The 21,793-nt window shown below is 40.1% G+C and overlaps 1 pseudogene; it reads left to right on the top strand.

The window, feature by feature from the left end:
* Positions 1 to 885: 885 nt before the first annotated feature.
* LOC102385040 overlaps positions 886 to 21,793 on the top strand; it is a 119,296-nt pseudogene continuing 98,388 nt past the window's right edge.

The raw sequence follows: 21,793 nt of genomic DNA, 5'->3' as shown, positions 1-21,793 counted from the left end.
GGAATGGAGTAAAAACAGACGTGGAAACTGAAGTGTAATATTCCTAGAATAAAGAACCTTTAGAAAAGGAGCACGGCTGAGAGCTAGACTGTGCTTTCCTTATCTAAAGGATTATAATATAATTGGTGGGCATGAGGTTGCTTTTATAGTAGACTGGTTCAGTCACACTTGGGTTGAATTCACTCCTGTGCAAAAGGTCTTTGTAATACTTTGACCCATTGTAAGTATTTCATAGATCTCACACAGGTGCAAATGTTGTCCTTAGAGAACAGAAATCCTACAGACAGAAAAGGTGAGAGCAGTATTTTTTAATATTATCTGTGATATGTTATATATGTTACTTATTTGAGTGATGTTCTCTTTATTGTGACTTGTTTTCCCCTGAAAAGTTGGATACTTTTATAATCAAGCTGTCTTTGAGAGCAGTTTCAAGTCAAGATCTCTTGATTCCTCCTGTTCTATTGAAAACTATTGTTTCACTTTAGCATGTCTTTCCTCTCCATCTAGAGTGACCTTAATCTGTTTGAATGCCAGGGGAAGGATCACCATCTGTTGAACACTTGTCAGACGAACTAGTGAAGTATCTGATGTAATACCTAGCAACACCAGTGAACTCCTCAACTGTAGCCACCCGGGCAACAGAGTGACATGGAGTAAGAAGCAACCACAACAGCTTGAAAAAAAGTCTTTTTTTTTTTTTACTTTAAAATATGAAGCAAAATCCCCTCTAATAACTGTGATGCTGGAAATGCATACAAAACTTTGTTGAGTACAAAAGAGGCAGTAATCAGTAACTGAAGAAGTTGAAGGCTTTCAGCTATTGGGTACCTTAACTGTATAAATGGAAAGAATTGGGTCCAAAAGATGGAAGCTATGATCAGTTGAATGAAGTTGGCTATTTTGATATTTCTGGTACATCTTGGACATGCAGAAGCAGCACAACTTGTCTTGGTAAATAAAGGCATCAGCGTTGAAAGGGGACAGATGGTGTATGTTACGGAAAATGAACTACAGTTTAGTGTTCCCAAAGAGAGAGATTCTTGCAAGGTAGAAGTGGTTTTAAATGAACCGGTAACACAAAGAGTTGGAAAACTTATACCTCTGGTAAGTACTTTTTTAATGCAAGGCTTGGTTTGTCACAGTGCTGGTGGACTTCAGACCAGTTGCTTCTGTTTAATTGTTTGAAATATAAACTAGCTTGACTGCAGTTCATAAGCAATTGGAAATAAAGTTGGTGGGGGGAGGCTCTTTCACCATGCATTTTCTGTGAGGTGAAGTTGAGAGTGAGCTCAACCTCATTAGCTAGTATTTCCAAAGTTTGAACTATTCGGGTGACTGCAGCACTGATTTGCTGGTGCTTTGATTATTTACTTCTACCCATTTGATAAGGACATTTTATGTTCTTACGTTTATTGGACAATTTTCACTCCTCCCACGGAACAATTGTGTGGCTCCATCTTCCTTTATAACAAACTCTGCACCCAAATGGAGGTAGGAAGATGGGCAAGTGTTGAAATATTGGACTTCCAGAGACATTCCCTAGACACTGAGCAACTTTTATATCAACCTAACTTTTCAATTCATAGTCATTTTAATGGCATACTTTGCTGGAAATTTCCTATGTAAGAAAGAGCGAAATACATTTGCATTCACAAATAGTTGGTTAACAGAAGAATAAATCTGTTTCCAGATGGGTTTCCACCTAGTCTGGTATCATTTCTCTGACAGTGGCAGCAGCAACTACATCAGACAAAGGTGCAAGAAGCCACATAGGGGCAACTACATCAGACAAAGGTGCAAGAAGCCATGTAGGTATTTTTCCATATGAGAAAAATTCTTCCTTACTTGCATTAACACTTGTACTGTTTGGATAAAATTTTATCCATTTATAAATATATTGTGGAAGTCCTCCATAATGGGCACACAAACTGGACATGTAAAAATAGGACACTCTGGCTGTATTCACTTTACAGTAATGTCCCTGTGACTTCTAGGAGGTCACATGTGGGACACACCAATACCCCAACACTTGGAGATATATTAACTTTCCAAATATTTTGAGTTCTTATCATTGTAATGCTGGGAGTTCTTTTTCATAATGTAATGTAATATAATATACATATATAGTTTTATAGCAAAATACATTTTTGTATACTTTTACACATTTAGAGAGCTGCATCTCTTTGTTCAACTGTTCACAGTACAAAAGATTGGGGAACCCCCGCAAAACAAAACCTAGAATGTGGAATATGTATCATTTTATGGATGACATTATAAATGAAGCTACATGGTTAGAGGAAACAAAGTTTATTTCAAGTCTTTTATTACGCAAACATTATTTCATTTTCTCAGGAAAGGGGAAGCCATTAAATAGTTCAAAACATTATAAATAATCTGTAATCTTTATCAAAGACCACTTGCTTTTCTAGATTACCTATAAAGCAAACTTGATACAGACAGAAAAAAAGACACTTCTCCAAGGTTTTCCATGTAACCTTATACTAAGAGAAGATTTCAGAGTTAGACAAATATATAACTGTAATTAGACATTTCAGGTCTGTTTAATTTCATCTTCATATAGCTGAGTGATGATCTGGTTTGTAGAAATTACAGGACAAACCTTGGATTTCTATGTAAACCTGGAGTAAATGGGTGCTGTGAGATCTCCTTGACAAGGGGAGGCGTAATGAATCCTACAGTAAGAAACTCTGTTACCTGATAGTCTGTACATCTCTAAAACGTTCAGTAATACAAGGGCAATTTTTTCCTTCAGTTTTGTCTTATAAGTTGCAATTTATGTAAATGACTGAAAAACGTGTATTGCTGTTGGAATTTGTTACTCTTTTAGCTTAACATTTTATCCAGAAAGAGTACTGTGTGCCTTTACTCAGGCAAGACTCCCATTGCCTTTTTGGGTAAAGACCGCTGGATGTCGTTGATGAAGTAATTTCATTTTGTTCTTTTTCAGGGTGTTTCTGTCATTTTCCTTAACAGATATTTGATTGTCATTTCTTGCCTGATGAAGTAAAGTATATTCATAATGGCTGCCCATTGCTGGAAGAGGACAGTGTGAGATTGAGGATTTACAGGTAATGGCTGTTGCTTTGAAATGACACAGACATTAGTAAACTGCCTTTTCAACTCCTATTTCATTCTTGGGGTTTGGAGACAGTAATAAAAATGACCTGGTATTTATTTTTAAAATGTTTCCTTATAAGGCACAATTCACTTATTCATTCCTTTGCATATTTAAGCAAAAGAATTTAAAGTTATAGATAAGAATATTTGAACATGTAGGCAACGACTCATTGAAGTTTCATTTTTCTTAGGGAGTGATTTTTTTAGCTATAAAAAGAGTTATATCCTGAACCTCCTTAACTGGAGACAGTGAGATTTTCGCCATTGCTTTTAACTGGAGCAGGATGAGCTCTGTAGTCCTACTACAGCCCACAACGTTTATAATTTATTTATGAGAAGTCTGCTGCCAAGGTGCTTAGGACACTGTACAGAGTAATAGTCTTTTTAAAATTGCAATAGAAGCTTCATTCAAAATCAAACCCCAACATGGAAAAAATAACTCGGGTAAGTTCACCTTCTACAGTGTTAACCATGATTTGTCAGGTGGAGCTTTGCCCCTCCACTGTTACAGGGTGAAATAAGGTTCATCATCCCAAATCCACCTAAGCCAGATGCCTAAGATCAGTGTATTTTTGTAATGCTATGCTGCTTCATGGTTCCCTGCACCCTCAGCCTCTTAATTCAGGTCTGATGGAGTTATGCTGAAAGGCCTCTCTCCTGCTGGTAGCTGCTTGTGGAAGTCCTCCATAATGCGCACACAAACTGGACATGCAAAAATAGGACACTCTGGCTCTATTCACTTTATAGTAATGTCCCTGTGACTTCTAGGAGGTCACGTGTGGGACACACCAACAAGACCAATTGCGAGCTATATTTCTGCCTATAGCACCCTGTGTACTGAGCCCCATTCCTGTAGTAGGCCCCACTTTAGGTCTGGGATCAAGGAAGTGTGACACCACATGGGGGCAGATCCAGGGGGGTGCACTGATGCATCTTTACCCCCCTTTTATTTCTGCTCCCCAAAGTTTAAAACCAACTGTCTGGTACTGGCAGCAGCATTTCCTTTTGGGCAGTAGTGACAGCATCGATTGAATTCACGGCTCATTTACCTAATTCTTTCTGAACTCTTCATTCCAGAGGTGATAATGACCCCCTCTCCTTTTCAATGGCCTTGATGTTCCACTAATCAGGCTAGCCTTTTTCTGCAATTGGCTGTTTGTTAGCTGCTCCTGGTAGCTCCTATTCCACAGCCCAGCAGACTATTTTTAACTAATTCCAGTGAAGTTATATTGCTTCAGTCTTAAACTGAATAGTATAGCCCTAGGCCACTAGCACATTAGTAAAGCTTCTTTTTACTTGGAGAAAAATATATACTGTGTTTAAATAGGATGATGCATCACACCATCTGCACCTCCCCTTTTCAAAATAATGGATTTGCCTGTGATACCATGTAACCATGTTCTTTCTCTCCTCCCATGTCTTTTAATTCCCTTCATGTATGTAGTAATGAAACATTTTGAGCCACGTTACTGATATTATAATTGATTATGATAATAATCACTAGTGTTATTACTATTCAGAATTTCCAAAGGCCCAGCTCCATTCAGAGTCAACACTTGGGTGCCTAATTTCCTTAGTTCCCTTTTGAAAATCCCAATTATTATTATTATTTAAAAGCAACACCCCATAATCTCACTTTACATAAGAGTTGCAGAAGGCCACTTTGCATATGTAAGCATGCTTGGATAGCTTCAATTACATATGGTCTATAGATCTGGTGTGTACTGTTACAATTAAAATGTGGTCCTTTTAACTCTTTCTTTTCCTTTTTAAATGTGAATTGTAGAGGTCACCTACCAGAATAATTTAAAGTTGGGATAAATACTTTTATGGTGCCATGGGATGAAACTCACTCCTGTGCAGAGAGTCAGCACAAGGCCTATGCATCCCTTAAGCTTTCACAAAGGTGAATTTCACCATCTAAAAATACTGGTAGGAGGCAAAGATCATATTATTGAAACCACAGGCATCACCTAGTGTCCTCAAAAAAACAGCTCCCCTAGGAAACGGACAATGACTTTCTTGTTCTTAAATTGCTTTGCTGTTAAAACAAGACCTGGAAATTCAGGTTCATGCTGATCTCCTGAGGCTTTATTTTGATGCAATCAACCTAGGTTTTTCTGGCATGCAACTTTCTCAAACAGCACGCACAGTGTCAGAGTGTCTGGAGTAAAAAAAAACTTTTAAAATTTTAAATGTTTGCACATTTGAGATGGATATAAGGTCTCACTGTCCAAAAAAACCACTGAATTTATGCCTGCAATGTTAATAATCATAAGGGAACACTAGAGCAATGAGCAGCATATGTAAGCTGAAAGGTGTTGAAAAGGTATCAGGGAGTTCAGGAATGGCGATCATGAGTAGGAGTTTGGGGTTTAGGTTCAGCTCTGCGACTGAATGTCCATCTGAACTTAGGTAGGTCTGTTAACTTCTTTGATTTTCTTTATTTGACTACAAAATTGTGCATTTATCTGGCTCAGGTTTCTGAACCTTAATTCCTGATTTCAGAAAGAATCCCAGAATAGCATAAATGTATAGGGGCAGATCTTAAAGTAAATAGATGTTGTTTCACTGAAATCATAGGGAAGGTACAGAATGATCATAGTGATATACACCAGCTGAGAATTTGGCCTGTAATGCAAGTTTAAAGTATTAGTTTTAATACTGGTTCCATGAGGCAGTCAACACTCTTAATCCCTAGTGATTGTTTCTATTTACATTACAGACTTTGCTGGAAGCACAGTTGCATAATGATTTCATTTCATGATCACCTCATAAATGGCAATGAGAAAGTTAATTTCTTCATATTGTGCGTAACCTAATATGATAAATACCTTGCACTTGCACTTAGGTTTACTGAACTGGAGACCATCATCAACGCTCTTGTTCTTCAGGTAGACATCAGAAGTGTGAAGTTGAGTATTACTCAGTTTGGAAAAAGGTCTCTGAAAGTTCCTGAATTTCTTGCATCTCTAATGCAGTGGACAGAAATGTCTTGACTGTCAAATACAATATAGATGGGCTTTGTGCCACATGCACTGTGAGGATCATGTCTTCTGAGATGCAGCTTCCTGCTTTTGGCCAGATAGTAGCAGTGGATCCTGAAATCCATAGGAGGGGAGATCTACCTGAGTTTCTGAAAAGCACCATAATAAAGAAAGGTGATGAATTTTAAAACAGAAGATATATGTACAATACTCTTGGGGGGAGCTTCTTTTTATTTAAAGTTCTGTCTAGAATACAGCACGTAAGTTAATAGTTCATATAAGCGTTTAGCAAGTGGTTATAGGTTTGCCTTGGATTCCCATCCAACTTTGCTATGTATTTTCCAGATTTCTTCTCACACAAAGAAAACAGTAAATCCATAGGGCAAAGCTGATATGAATGGGACTTTGGGCTGTGAAACAAGTATTGAATTCTCTTCAGACAAAGAATCTTGCTAGCATTCCAAGTAGCTTTATTCACATGAGAATTGATTAAGAACAGAATGTTTTTAGAGGAATTTCTCATCCTGAATATGTGTGTGTGTGTATACACACACACACACATATATGTATATGTATATATGTATATAGATATATATATATACACATATACACACACACACATACATACGCACATATACATACATACATATAAATATATACATATATATATATGAAAAAGCTAGACAAACTGTATGCCTCTTGTTTATAGGAGACTATCAGGGGAAGTAAAAATAATTTTTTTTCCCTTATCCTTCACTCTCTAAGCTGGTGAGCTGCTCTTAATTCTTCCTACAAAAATGCACAGCAGTGATCTAAAGGACAAAAATAACAGGATCCGCAGTATGCAGAAAAAAGCTTTTCAGTCGAATGAAGAATTTCTTCATGAAGTACTGGAGGATTCTGTATTTGTTTCTATAGTCATGCTAGAGCTTGAGCTTTAAAAAAAAGTCAATCGGCCCCAATAAAAATTATAAATAAAAAATGTTCTGAACAGTTGTTTACATAATGCACAGCTTTCTCCACCACCAAACAGGAGTGACAGTGATGCAACGTGGAATATAATTTGACCTGGAAGTAACATCCCCATAGTGCCCAAACTACATGACTTGTAAAAAACTGAAGCAGTTTTCCAAATTGAAATATTAGCTGTGAATAGCTACTAAAAAATCTATATTTTCATACGCTCTTCTGCTTATGTCACAGTAGGATCTTGATAACACACTTGAAGTCTGAATTCCACTGTGCATGGTATTTTCCAAACATAGGCACTAGGGCTGTGTGAAGCTTCAGTCCCTGATTCAATTAGGCGGAGATTCAGCCCGATTCCATGGCCAAATCTCTGAATCCGAATTGAATCAGTGGACCCTTTAATCTCTCTGAATCGAACTGGAACCCTCTGAATCAATATGGAAAGATTCAGATGTAGACACAGCTTTAAATGTTTTTTCTACATACCTCAAGGTACCAGACGGCTTGTGAATGCTGTGATGCTGGGATGGATGGAGCATCCCACAGGAGTGCAGGAGGGTCCCCAGCGCACTTGGCAGCAGAGCTGGAAGTGGACCAGAAGCACCTCCAGTCCATTTCCGGGTCTGCTGGGGAGTGCACAGGGGCTACCCCCCCAGCTTGGCGACTGGTGCCTCCTGGGTCTGGGGGGACACTGGTGTCCCCCTGAGGCCAATTGCTGAGCCAGGAGGGTGCAGGGGGCCCCCCCAGTTCACTTCCCGGTAGACCTGGAAGTGGACCAGAAGTACTTCCAGTCCACTTCCAGGTTTGTCAACGAGCATGTGGAAGGCCACCCTGCACTTCTGTGGGATGTTCCATCTGCCCCAGCATCGCAGCGATCACAAGCCGTGCCTGCAAGGTATGTAGAAAAAACTTTTAAAGCTGTGTCGATGTTCGAATTGCTGATTCTCCGAATCAGCATTGAATCTTGAGATTTGGATTCAGCCGAATCGAATCAGGGACAGTGATCCAAATCAACGAATCGAATCACTGTCCCCGATTCCGGCCGAATCCAAATCCGAATCAAATATGGCCCGCTTCGCACACCCCTAATAGGCACCAGTACTTAAATAACATAATTGTCCATTTCAGAGATTTTATTTGAATTCATGATTTCTTTTAAAAGAAGTAACAAAGTTCCTTTGATTAAAAAATGGTCAGGAAATATGATGTTTTTTGTGAAATGTTTCTTTTAGCTGGACCACCCAAACTACCTTGTCCTAGCAACAATGCTTGCCATTTGGGGTCACAAGAAATACACATGCTAAAGATCAGCTGTGAAGATTTCCTGGAGATGAGACTCTGATACCAACACAGCCCCTCCCCGTCACCTGATATAGATTACATTCCCATCCAGGTGGAAATTGGAGACAAAATGATCCGATTTCAAGTACAGGTTAGAGCAGATGGGTGTTTTGAGAATCTACCCAATTGCCTTTTTGCAAAAGCAGGACATTTCTGCCAACCATAACGTCTGTGCACTGTGGAGCTGTTGTTTCTGCAAGCATTGCTGGATGGGAGCTGGAGTGTCATGTGCTACAGGCTTCCCCACATTGGCCTCTACCTTGAAGTTGTAGAGTCTTAATCCTTGGAAGTCTTCAGGAGCAGGTTAGACAGACACTTGGCTGGGATGACTTATAGTCAGCGATGATCCTAAGCAGGGGGTTGGACTAGATATCTTTGTGAGGTTCCTTTCAGCCCTACTTTTCTATGATCCTATGATCATGTGCACAATTTCTGATATTTGTCTGCTTTGTGTTTGCAAGACATATATAACATTTCAGAAATATTTTTTAATGTTTAGGGATTTAAAAAAAATACAATATACACATACAATCATAAAAACATGTATATCAACTGTATTGTTTGTGAAATTTCAGTTTTACATAAGCAGTAAAATGACAAAGAAGAAAAAGGAGGAAGGAACAGGTAGGGATAAAAGAAGAAAAGAGAAGTATTCAATGAGCAACAATTTAGGTACCAAAATATTCCAAGACTACCTTCCCAATTGCATAAAACTTTTTGAAGCCACTAAGACTGCTAAACATGACTCTTTCCATAGAGGCCAACTAAGCCATCTCATTGTACCAGATTTTGCCTTTTGGAGATGTCCTCCTTTTCCCTTCAGTAATATAATCTGATATAACCAGTGTAGGAGTGAAGGATTCAGTTTGAATTCCTTGGGGATGTATCCAAGAATACACACAGTTGCCAAAGGTATCATTGCTATATTCAAAACCATGTCAACTCTACTTTTCATTTTCTAGTTTTTATTTTTCCAGAAAAAATTAATAGGGTATGACCAGAATGTGAGACCAAACATTACCTGCAATTCATCACAGCTCCAAAATGCATCTACTGGCAGTATATTTAATATTTTAAGTTTAGAGGGAGCCCAGTGCAGATGACAAATCATCTTTTGGTGTATAAGATGAAGTCTAAGATCAACTGTCAGTGTTCAAATATTGTGAATTGCTGATTACCACTAGGATTCTGTCATCTAGGTACCTAGGTCTCCATTCCATTTTAGCTTTAAATAGTCTGTATCCAGTCTATTATGTAACATTATGTATACATTGCAGACATTTTTTCAGCCAAACTTTTTACAAACTGGATGTTTGTGAAATTTGAATAAGCTGGAGAAGCTGAGGAGGAAGTCTTGACCACCCAAAACCAATGTTGTGTAGAGGAATGAGCACAGACTGAGGGGCTGATACAGTGGGCATGGCTGACATGGCTAATAAAGCCAAATGTCCCATTATTGACAGGATTGCTTTTCTTCTACATGGCAATGTGTGTACCACCTTTTGGTAATTTCTTTGAGTAATGGTTGCTCAAGAGGTCAGTGTGGAAATCTAGGCCTTGTTTGACATCTGCCTGCTGTTATTGATGGCAAAATGTTCACTGACTTCAAGAGGGGCGGGATTGTACCCTTGTCTTGTTATTAATAGTCTTCCCAATGTTCACTGTGACATAAGCCTTCCCTTCTGGAGAAGATGATTGAAAAAAATGGAGATTGATCCAACTGGAGCTATCTTGAACCCTGTCCATCTTGCTTCAGACCTATATCTGATGATAATAAGGGAAGCGTCACCAGGCTTCTATTCTTTGTCTTCGGGTAACAGAGAAACCTCATTGAAGAGCAGGGTTTCCTTGTGCTATAAATGTGTAATAAGATTCAGTCCCTCCTTCAAATCTAAATGGGTATATGTGGGGGACTGGACGGGAGAGAGAAGAGACACAGGAAGAGAAGTGACTTGTCTAGGTTTACACAAGTTGTCATCAGGGCCAGGTACAGGCATTACACTTTTACCAGTAGAAGTGGTCAGAAACTGGTCTATGTCTGTAAGTGAACAGAAGTTCGGCACACAGACTTGATTAAAATGGCAGAACCCGGTCACCAAAGGTTGAATGTGTGTGCTGTTTGCTACTGATCTAAACTACGCTGCTTACAGAAAACCACGTATCCTAGATTGATTCCTCCTAGTGTTTTTTAAATGTCTGTACTTAGCCCAAGAGATCTTCAACAAAAGGAGCCATTCCAACAGCTTGAAGCAAAGTTCAAGGAGTAACGATCACGTGTGTGTTAATTTTTAAATTTTCTCATGGGGTGGAAACATTGATAACAGGCACCTAAAAATTACTAGCAATATATACATTTCTGGGTATTTCTATACCTCTTCTTGCTGAAGTGATTGCAAGGGGATTAACTGGGCTTTCTTGTTTGTAGACAGAAAATGTTTGGATTCCTGTGACGATAAGGGGAGCCATTCCAACTTTACAACCCCATGCTGCATTTATGTCCATGTTCATCTTGGAGATTGATCAGTTTTATTCTTATCCCACTTACAACAGCAGTTATAGATGCTGAAGATGAAGAAACGCCAAAGAATACATTAGCGTTCAGCATTACTAAGCCTCCGCTGGAAGGATACATTACCCATTTGGAGGACCACACCAAGGCCATTATATCATTCAGTTGGCAGGATTTATTTGATATGTAGGTCATCTATCAGTCACCCAGTGTGTCTTATTCTGAGAGACAGAACTATGAGGTGAGTTGTGGAGCACTAGTGCCTTCAGTCAGAATTATCATACCTGCAGCAACACACAGCTCGCCGCTCAGGACGTGCTGCATTAATCATTCATGGGGTGTTTGTTTTGCTTATTTTGCAAGGTTGAATTCCAAGCATTTGATAGTATCTTCAAGAGCAGTTCTCCTATCATGGTCTATTTTTCAATAAGAAGCACTGAAACTAATGCTCCTAGGGTTGCATGGAACATGGGTAAGGAGAATTTTATCCAAGCATATATACATGTAAGAGTTCATGATGTTTTTGAGTGCATTGCAAAGAATCTCTGTTTTGCAGGCATATCTGGCATTTTGGGATTAGCGTTATGGTCCTGTAGGTTCCTTAGAGGTGCCTGTGGATTGGCTGACACTTCGAGCTCCATATTTAGCATCTTCCTTTCACCTACCTTCTTTAAAATTAGAACCAAATATTTTGATGTCTCTCTTTAAAAGGGTACAGTATTCTTGCATTTGGTTTTATTCTATGACACAAACTGAGCTGAGCAATTCAATAATAATAAATATCCAAAATAGCCCTTTTAAATTGGTGGAGATACATCACTGTAAGGGAGAAGAGGATTTGGTTTGATTTATTTGCTTTAGAAATAGACAATCTTAGAGTTATTAATGGACAAGCATAAAAATGCATATGGATGAAAGTAAGCACTTAGTTCTGCACAATCTTCCTTTATAGAATTTCAGGGGTTAAGGGATGAGAAACATATCACATCTCTGTTTTTACTTGAAGCCCATCTTCTCAGGTTAGATGCCTTGTTGTAGTTAAATTTCCAATAATGGTCTAGATCAGGGGTTGTCAACCAGGGGTATGCATACGCCTGGGGGTATTTTGAAAGGTCCCAGGGGGTATGCAGGCTCACAAGAGCAGGGCCAGGGTGGGGCGAGAGCAGAGCCGCACAGATGCCATGCTGCTGCCGCTCTACCACTTGCCATACCCCCCACTCACTCTGGGTCCAGCTGCTTGCCACCCCCTCCCTCCCCCATGCCATGTCTGGCTGCTTGCCACCCTTCCCCCCGTCCTCGGGTTACACTTATTAAAAAGGGGGCCACCAGGGGCACACTTATTAAAAAACATTGAAAACTCCTGGTCTAGATCCTTAAAGGTGTGTCAAGTACCTAAGTCTTAAATGGGAGTTAGACACTGAATAATTTTTAAGGTTTGGGCCTTATTACTGGAGCACCAAAATCTCATACATCCTGCAAAAATAATATTACTTTCTTCAGAAGATCTCTGTGCTACTTAGTGAATTTTACCCTGAAGGCAAGCAGTCTTCCTCCTTATCTAATACAATTTTAAGGCTCCAGAGTCATGGCTCAATAGAGAACTAGTTTCTCATAGTCCAAGCATATTTCAGACTGTGCTAAGTTTCTGCCTGTTTAACATTATGAAGTTTTGCAAACCACTGTTTTTCCTGGTGATAGCAGAATTCTAGTGAATATTACACTGACAAAGTTTCCAACAGAAATAATACATTTCGCAGAATTTGCTTGATCATGAATATTAAAAAAGAAAAATCCAAATATAAATAAAATTATTTAAATAGAATTTAGGTATACAATATGCTTTTTGTAATACAAAGTCGAAAATCTCATGAGTGGAGCTTTTTTTGCAAGGTTTTCAATACCTACATTTTTTTCTTACTCAAACACTTCTTAAAAATAACCTTTCTAATACTATTACCTTAATCCTGAATCCTGCCCTAATCAGATTTAGGAAGTTAAGCAATACACAGATTTTTTAAAAATGTACTGAAACCTCTGATTTCCATGGCTTGATTTGACTGAGCAAAGGTCTGGACTGGATATGTGTTGTTGTTGTTGTTGTTGGGTTTTTTCTTCCTCTTTTTTTTTTTTTAATTTTAATTTACATTGATATTCCTATTACAAAAGGAAAATCTAGTCCTCTATTTCTGTTCTGGAGAGAACCTGAACCTTGTGGCTAGGGACAGAAGTTACACACAAACCAATATAAGTGATCACAAACTGGTTCAAATCTGTAATATGATAGGGCTAGGTACAGATAGTCAAAAAGCCCGAGGCTGAATCAATGAAGTCTTTGCAGGTTAGTCTAAAATGCACAGATTAAATTGAAACAGAAGTGAACAGACATTTTACCTTTAATACAGGTAATGCAGCCACATGCCTACAGTGGCTCAGACCAGAAGCCGGGGAGGGGGAGAGGGGGGGCACTAGAGCACAGCTCTCTTGCTCTGTGTTCACTTCCTCTTCCTGTTGCCCCTGAGGTCTCTGGGATTTGCATTCCAGAAACACAACAGCAGGACTCTGAAGGGTTGCTCATCACTTCCTCTGCCTGCTTCCAGATGCCTCTGGGATTTGTAGTCCAGTTTCAGCCAGCAGTAAGTTTGAATGGGGGAAGAGGTGTTTAACCCCCCTCCCAGGCCCCAGATGGGGTTTGACTGAGGGGGGGAATTCCCCACTGTAGACTGGGCCACATCCCCAGCTGGGCTTGCCCATCCTCTGGCCCTGATCCCCTTGTCAGCCAGCCCTCACTGCTCCAGCTGGGGGGGCGGGGGTCAGCCCTGCTCTCTGGAGCAGACAGCCCACAGCTCACAGCCCAGCCCAGGATGCTGGGATTCTGAGGGACTGTGATTTAACTGGGGTGCTGGGGGACTCTGATTGAACCAGGAAGGGGTGTAGGATAGACGTTTTATAAACTGGTTTGTCCCAAATCAGTTAAGTCTGATACTACATTGAACCAGGCCCAGAAGTTCAGTGTACATAAGCTGCTTTCAAAATAGTTGAAACCAGTTTAAGATAAGCATAGATGTATGTAGTATCAGACTTAACTGATTTAGGTTAAATTGATTTATTGAATGTCTGTCCCATATCCCCTCCAGATTCAAATTAACTTAGTTCTCCAGCATCCCAGGATGATTTGCACCTCCTCCGCAATGTCCCACCCCTCTCTTTGCAGGGTGGGCAGGCTAGCCTTGGCCCAAGCTGTCTGCTCTAGCCAAGCAGGGAGGCATGCTCTAGCGTGCCCCACCCCCCAACTTCTGGCCTGGGCCACTGCAGGCAAGTGGCTATGTTTCCATAATCAAAAGTGAATGTGTGTTCACTTGCTTATCAGTTCAATCTATGCAGTGTAGACTAATCTGCAAAGACTGAATTTGATTTTTTTGACTGTCTGTACCTAGACTAAGTGTATATGATGTGTACCCATGAGACAAGGTAGACAGGGGAACTCATGCAGGTTCATGTACTCCCTTCGCTCTGCTCTATGACTTTGGGAAATATTTCCTTACTTTCTCTGAAATCTCATGGAATCCCTCTGCATCCAGCCCACCCACTTAAATCTGGTGTACATAGGAATTTTTATTTCATAGTCTCTGGCTGTACTGTCTTCTGCATAATATTTTCAGTCATCCAAATCTCTACAGTCTATCTGTAATTGTTACATGTGTACATATATATTATAGGGCTTGACTTGTTGGATGGACAGTCACGTGCAATTACCTGGGACACCCTCCAGATTATAGACAATGGTAATCTTGATGCAGTTCAGCTGGTGGTGGTGGAAGGTCCACAGCATGGATGGATCACAGTTCAAGGTACGCTCTATCAGAGATGCACTAAACTAAGGATTGAATGCAAAGCTATGCCTGGTGTCTACAAACTTGATGCTCAACTGCTCTGTCTGCCAGAACTCCTCTACTCCAACTATCTTCTTGGGCCCAAATTAATATTTTGATTGTTTTCCACTATTTTGAATAAAATAATGAAAACTTGAAATGATAAGAACCTTGTGGATTCAAGTTTTTTCCATTATTGTAGTGGGTATGTACGGATTTCAGGGTTCCTAAGCTTTACGACAGCACAATGTATCCCTGTACTTTAGCTCCTGTTTGACTACTTTGAAGTCAATGGAAAGTCTCCTGTTGACTTAAACAGGCTTTGGATCAAGCCCTTACCCACTGAACAGATTTTGTGTTATGTCAACATGAACATGAATGTGAACATGAACATTTGAACATGAACATTTGAACATTTGAACATTTGAACATGAGGTATGTACGGATTTCAGGGTTCCTAAGCTTTACGACAGCACAATGTATCCCTGTACTTTAGCTCCTGTTTGACTACTTTGAAGTCAATGGAAAGTCTCCTGTTGACTTAAACAGGCTTTGGATCAAGCCCTTACCCACTGAACAGATTTTGTGTTATGTCAATGTGAACATGAACATTTTATTGGTAATTTTCCTGTTGATAGAAACAGTATCATGTGCTAACCTTTTTGTCCTGCATTTATGTAACAGGAGGCAAAGGATTTAGGTTTATAGTTAAAGATATCTAAGATGGAGTTGCTCATTAGCAGCATGATGATAGTGACACAACCAAAGACTATATTGTCTTCAGAATCTTTGATGGAAGGCACAGCATGAAACATAAGTTCCCCATTAATATCCTTCCTAAAGATGACAGGCCACCAATCCTGGTGAATAACATCCTCTTTGAGCTAGACAAAGGAGAGAGAGTCCTCATAGAAAAGCACATGCTAATGTCTTCTGATTTTGACCCAAGTGATGATTATATTCTCTACAAAATAACCAAGCCACCAAGTGCTGGCAAGATTGTCAAGAAATATCTTCCAGATGGACCAGGTAGAATGCTTATGGTGCCCTAAAGGAACTACCAACTGATGTTATTTAGCAATTGGATTAATGGTAACCTTTTTAGGACAGGCAGGTCTTTAATATAAAGACCAGCTAAAAATGCATGGCAGTAATAAACTCTAAAGCTAGTATGCTACTCTGGAGTGGGGTTAGCAGTTGATGGAGGGAGAAAAAGGCAGTGGTTTTTTTCTGAAAACTATTTTTGCTCTGTTGTATTTTCAAGGTATTCCTGTATTGAGCTTCTTGCAAAGGGATCTTTTTTATGGCCTTATATACTACCACCATCTGGGAGGGGAGATTTTTCAGGATTCATTTGAGTTTATTTTATCTGACAGCCAAGAACCTCCAAATGTTTCAGATATTCAAGTAAGTTGCCTGGCTCTTTGTCTGTGACATAGCATGTTGCAGGGGGGAAGGACAAGGCAAATGTAGCCTAGCAAGAAACCGTATTGATGATGGGACTTCTATAGTAAATATTTTGCATCAAGATAACAATACACTTCATGGGCCTGACTCCTCACCTTGCTTTTCTCTTATACTAATGTTTTCCACATTTGTACCAGAATTAAAAATAGAGTAGAAACAGAAGCAGAGGAATGGCTACTGGGTTGTTTTCTCTGCCTCTGGACAGATTACACAGATAAATTAATAGAAGATCAAGGAACCGAACAGCATAAAATCAGAGACTTGTCCATTCGTGACACATTTTATCTGTTGCAGCAGAGCAGAATTCTTACCAGTCGTGGATCAGTTTTCATGATCTCCAGTCCCAAAACTCTCCAACTTTTTCTGTAGACTGTGATGATTCATATTGTGCCAGTGAAAGACCAATTGGCTGAGGAAGTTCCCAGGACTACAAGACAACTTGTTGTCAAAGAAACGGAGACTGCACACATCACAAAGAAGTATCTCCATTTTATAGATGCTGAATCTCTTGACAACCAGCTCATGTTCATAGTCACTAAATCATGTTTTTCTCCTACTTCTCCTGGGTATGTATGAAACTGTTGGGCTACCTTTGTATTTATAAGCCCATAGAGAGAAGATCTATCTTCTGTTTTTCCCTCTTGCAGAAATTATGACTTGGGGAAGCTAATTTTCACAGACAACCTGAAAAGCTTTAAAAAAGATCCTGCTATCCCTGCGCTGACATCTTTCACTCAGGTAAACAAATAGATTATTTTATATTGTTCGCAATTACAGTCTGCTATTTATTTCCCCTAAACCTCCACTTTTATGAACAGATAGTGAGAGAAAAGTTAGATCAAGTGAGCCCTTACACTAATGTTAAAAGACAAATTGCCCCAAATAAAAGTGCATGTAGGTTGAAATTCTTCAAACCGGTGTGTTTAAGACCTATTATACGTGAATTTTAAAATGTGCATATGCATTATGTTGGCACTGCAAAGGGGAGAATGAAGGTGGATATGCTACTGTTAGTGTTTGCACCAACCCTGGCATTTGCTTGGGTGATTTTTGGTCTTGTACTGAGGTCAGTTCACTGCAGGTGTTCAATGTGGAGGAGGTTTTAAAAACAACCTTTTTCTCCAGGTCAAATTTTGAGGGTATCATAGGCTTTAGGGGGAGATTTTTTCAGAGAAATAAATGAGAAGTTAAGCACCCAAGTCCTGTGCATTACCAGCATGACTTTCACACTTAGTTGTCCTGTTCTGTAATGTGTGTGTGTGTGTCAGGGGGGTTGTTAACCCCTGGAGCAAAAATCACTGTTTTCAGTTGAGTTATATCAAGGATGAACTGGGTCTGATGTAAATTTGGTTAATCCAAGTCATTTGCTCCTTGATAATCCTTGTCCTTGCGTTTCAAAAACATGCAAACCCTCTGCCGTGCATCTGTGTGAACATCAAGAGATAACTGCTGCATGAACTGCTTTGCTTTCATTCACTCTGATCACATGAAAAGAAGGCATGTTATGATTGATATGCCAAAGGAATTGAGTGCTACACTTTGAATGATGCTTTTATTGCAGAACAGAAAATTAAATCTGTGAGGTCTGTGTGATGCCGTCACTTCTCTTTCCTACCAGCATGCCGTAACACATTTGAAGGTTGCATACATGCCCCAACAGAGCGAGAGAGACCCTGACCCGCTGTTTGTACAGTTTGAGTTTTCTATCGGTGACCAGCGGGGAGGTGTGGTGGCTGGACTCTACTTTAACATCACAGTGATGCCTGTGGATGATGAAGCACCAGAGGTATTTATCAACCAGCCTAATTATCTGCCGACATAATGCCTTCTTAATGACTTTCAGCCATAGTATCTGAGAGTAAACAGGAGTGTTGAGGGATTGAATCAATGGCAAAGGGGCTAGCTGGTTCCAATGAATTCGCTTTAAGTGTGTGCTTTTTTTGCCTGAGCTGTTTGCAGCACTCTACTTAGGCTCCTGGAGCCCTGGGGCAAATTTCTAGGATTGGGCCCCCCTTCGCCAGAGATGATGATAATAATAATAATAATCAGAAAACAGAAAAAAACCCATTTTGGGCCCCTTTTCTGTCTGGGTCCCGGTTCACCCATGCCTGTGTCCAGCCCTGGCTGTTTGGTTTAGTCAACCCATTAATTCTTTAGTTTTTATGATATGATATAGCCCCTTTCCCTGGTTGCTGCATCGGGTTTTAAGATCTTTCCAGCATTCAAGTGGAGAAAGGTCATTAGTACTAAGCCAAGAAGTCCAGTACTGTGACATAATGGTTTCCAAACTACTCTAATTTCCCTCACTGCCTTTTTAAAGCCCTTTGCACTCTGCATGGCTTCTAATTTCTACCTGACTTAAAAAGAACAGCTGTTCTCCATCAAAGGGAGAGGTGTTTGGCTCTCTGCATTGGGCTTGTTCTGCATGACTGTTCTTCAGCCAAAGATGGGAACCAGCAAGTTCTACCTCTCATGCCTTTCAGTTAACAGTTGACCAAACTGGCTTGTCTCTCCTTAATTCAGAACTACAACTTCTGTATTTATAGGCAACATGCTAGGCAATGAAAGAATGGGGTGTGAATATATGACTGTCTGGCAAAGCATTGGTCTGGTACTATTTGGCAAGTAATCATGCCGAAGTCTGAGCACATGGCTTATCCAGTGTGCTCATTCTTCTGAACTAGTTAAAAATGTATACTACTGAATTGTTCATTCTATATGTTTCAGCTTTTTATTTGTGGTATTTATGTATATAGTTTTGGGAAAACAGCTTAGTAAATAAGTTTACTTTCAGGACTGCTTGCATAGGGGCAAACTTTATGCAAGTATTAGAAAACTTTTTTGTGGAAAGTAAATTGAATTAGGTACTTGACACCTACATCTCAGACTTATGCTCTCTAGTCCAGTGTCTGAATTCTGACATGAGATCTGCTTGTACAGGAGAGCTGAAACTCAGAACATGGTTACAATGAACAGCATGTGAATAAGCGGTGGACAAAGAATTTTGAACAAATGAAAAAAATGATATGGCAAATAATGAACGATTTAAGAAAATTGATCTGCCCACACATGCGTTATGAATAGAAAGAAGCAAAATTCATTGATTTTTTTTTTTTTTTTCAGGCAGTTTTAATAACTAACAAGATTTCTCAGATTTGGGTTAGAAAATGATCACTGATACCATTCCCAGAATAACAGTAACAGCTTTGTAAGAAGAAAATAACATTGGGGTTAAATAAGCACATTAAATGCTCTTGTTTTTACTTCCGGCCTCTATCCACTTCTTTAAAACTGACATAATTCATCTAATGTGCATTTGTGCTCGGAGCCACACTCTGATCTTTTTCTTGCTCAGAGTCCCACTTTATCTCACTATGCCCTTCTGACTACTAGCCCTGTGAATTCTTTAGAGTAATAAGTAAACTCATTTCCAGTGATCCATAAGCCTCAAAAACCACCCCAGTGGAAGAAAAAGTTTTGTGTCAATTAGAAAAAGCTCTTTGCTGGAGTACTGGGGGACAACTTTTAGCAGCTTAAGTTATGACTCAAAGATCTCGGACAAAAGCAAGCCATGCTTCCATCGTTTCTTTGTCTACATTCAAACAAGGGGGCAAGCTCTCTTCCTCTGAGGAGGAAAGGTACCTTTCTACATAAGCTTCTTCATGTCACAGTGGGTAGTCAATGACTTTCTAAAGACCCCATACCATCCCTGTGTCTATTACTAGATGCCAATATAGGGATATAGAGGCAGCAAACCTTTCCCGGGCAGGCAGATTAGGACGGCTTTTCATTCTACTTGCAGTTAGAGGCTGAGCGAGAGATGATCTAAACAGCACTTTACATTATCCATCTCCACTTTTACTCAATGAAACAGACTGTATTTTATAAGCACCATGATGGAAAAGGATATGTTGCTAAATTGGTTTTCTACCTGCTGTTTGATTCATGACTGCAGGTCAGAAATGTTATGGCTCACCTGCTAGGACTAACTACCTTTCATCAAATTTTAGTCTTACTGAGTGGACTCTACATCCTTTTTAGCACAAGCTTTTCATCAGAGGTCTGGAGATAATGGTTATTCATGCCAGCTAGGTTTTGGCAATGCTTTAAGCTCCAAAACAGGGACTCTTGGAACACTTGGATCCTACCGACGTGAATTTCAAGCCTTTAAATCCTTCCCAAGGAAGAGAGTCAGTAATGTCGTTATCTGAGAGCATTCATTCCTGATCCAGGTGGTCTCTCTGGGGCTCTTTTTCTGTTTGCTGTGCTGAGAGAGGGCAACTTTCCGGGGGAAGGCTTTGTCTCCTTTGTATTTTTATTCTGCAGGGTGGTTGTTATTTAGCTGAGGATTTGGTGGTTAGTTACCATGACAGATCCATATGGAGAGCGGAGGGTAGTACTTGGGTAATTTCAGCTCCAAAAATACAGGCTGCTGCCAATGAGTGTGAGAAGAGCTGCTTCAGCTGACAGTAATATCAAGGTCCTCTTATCTTTTGTGGACCAGGCATGCAGGCAACATCACCCGTATTCAGATATGCACCAAGCTAGTACTTGACAGTACCTTTAATGGGTGTGTAGGTGATTCCTGTAGGTGATTTTTTTTTTTTTTTTTTGCATTGTCTGATTCTAGGTTTGTATGTGGAGGCTTCTCTTATGTTTTCAGACCCTCCTGCCTACAGTGGAACAAGACCCCCTGCCTAATACTCCTGGGAGGCTGTGAAAATTTTAGTAGGCTTTGGCAGCACAGGAGGGAAGACTGTATGCATTATGTAGGTTCCAGAAGCAGTGCGCCAAGCTATATAAGCTCACCTGCAGATATGTACGCTTGCCCCTTGTGTCAAACTGAGCTGAATTATTTTGCAGTGTAAAAAAGGATGAGTTGGATGTGCTGCTTCTCAGATCTCTTTACAATAAAAGGAAGTGCATTAGGTTTTTACCTTTCAGTATTCCCTACTGAGAGGATATTACTTAGTGTCCTTTTAGGTAAATGGTCACTAATTTGTTTTTTCATAGATTCACAGATGTTAGGGTCAGAAGGGACCTCAGCAGATCGAGTCCAACCCCCTGCCCTGAGCAGAAAAGAGCATTGGGGTCAGATGACCCTAGCCAAGTACATGTCTAGCCTCCTCTTAAAGACCCCCAAAGTAGGGGAGAGCACCACCTCCCCGGGAAGCCCATTCCAGATTTTGGCAACCCTCACTGTAAAGAAGTTTTTCCTGATGTCTAACTTAAATCTGCTCTCCATCAGTTTATGGCTGTTGTTCCTAGTTACTCCAAGGGGTGCCCTGGTAAACAGAGTATCTCCTATTTTTTGCTGCTCCTCCCCACCCCATCACCCCTGATAAATTTGGAGGTAGCCACAAGATCACCTCTCAGCCTTCTATTGTGGATGCTGAAGAGATTAAGGTCCCTCAGCCTCTCCTTGTAGGGCTTTGCCTGCAAGCCCCTAACCATATGAGTGACCTCCTCTGAACCCTCTCAAGGTTGTTCACATCCCCTTGAAGTGTGGCACC

This window comes from Alligator sinensis, unplaced genomic scaffold (genome assembly GCF_000455745.1).
Source record: "Alligator sinensis unplaced genomic scaffold, ASM45574v1 scaffold588_1, whole genome shotgun sequence".
NCBI lineage: Eukaryota > Metazoa > Chordata > Crocodylia > Alligatoridae > Alligator > Alligator sinensis.
Note: the sequence above shows the minus strand (reverse complement) of the source record. Positions and strands in the feature narration are given on the sequence as shown.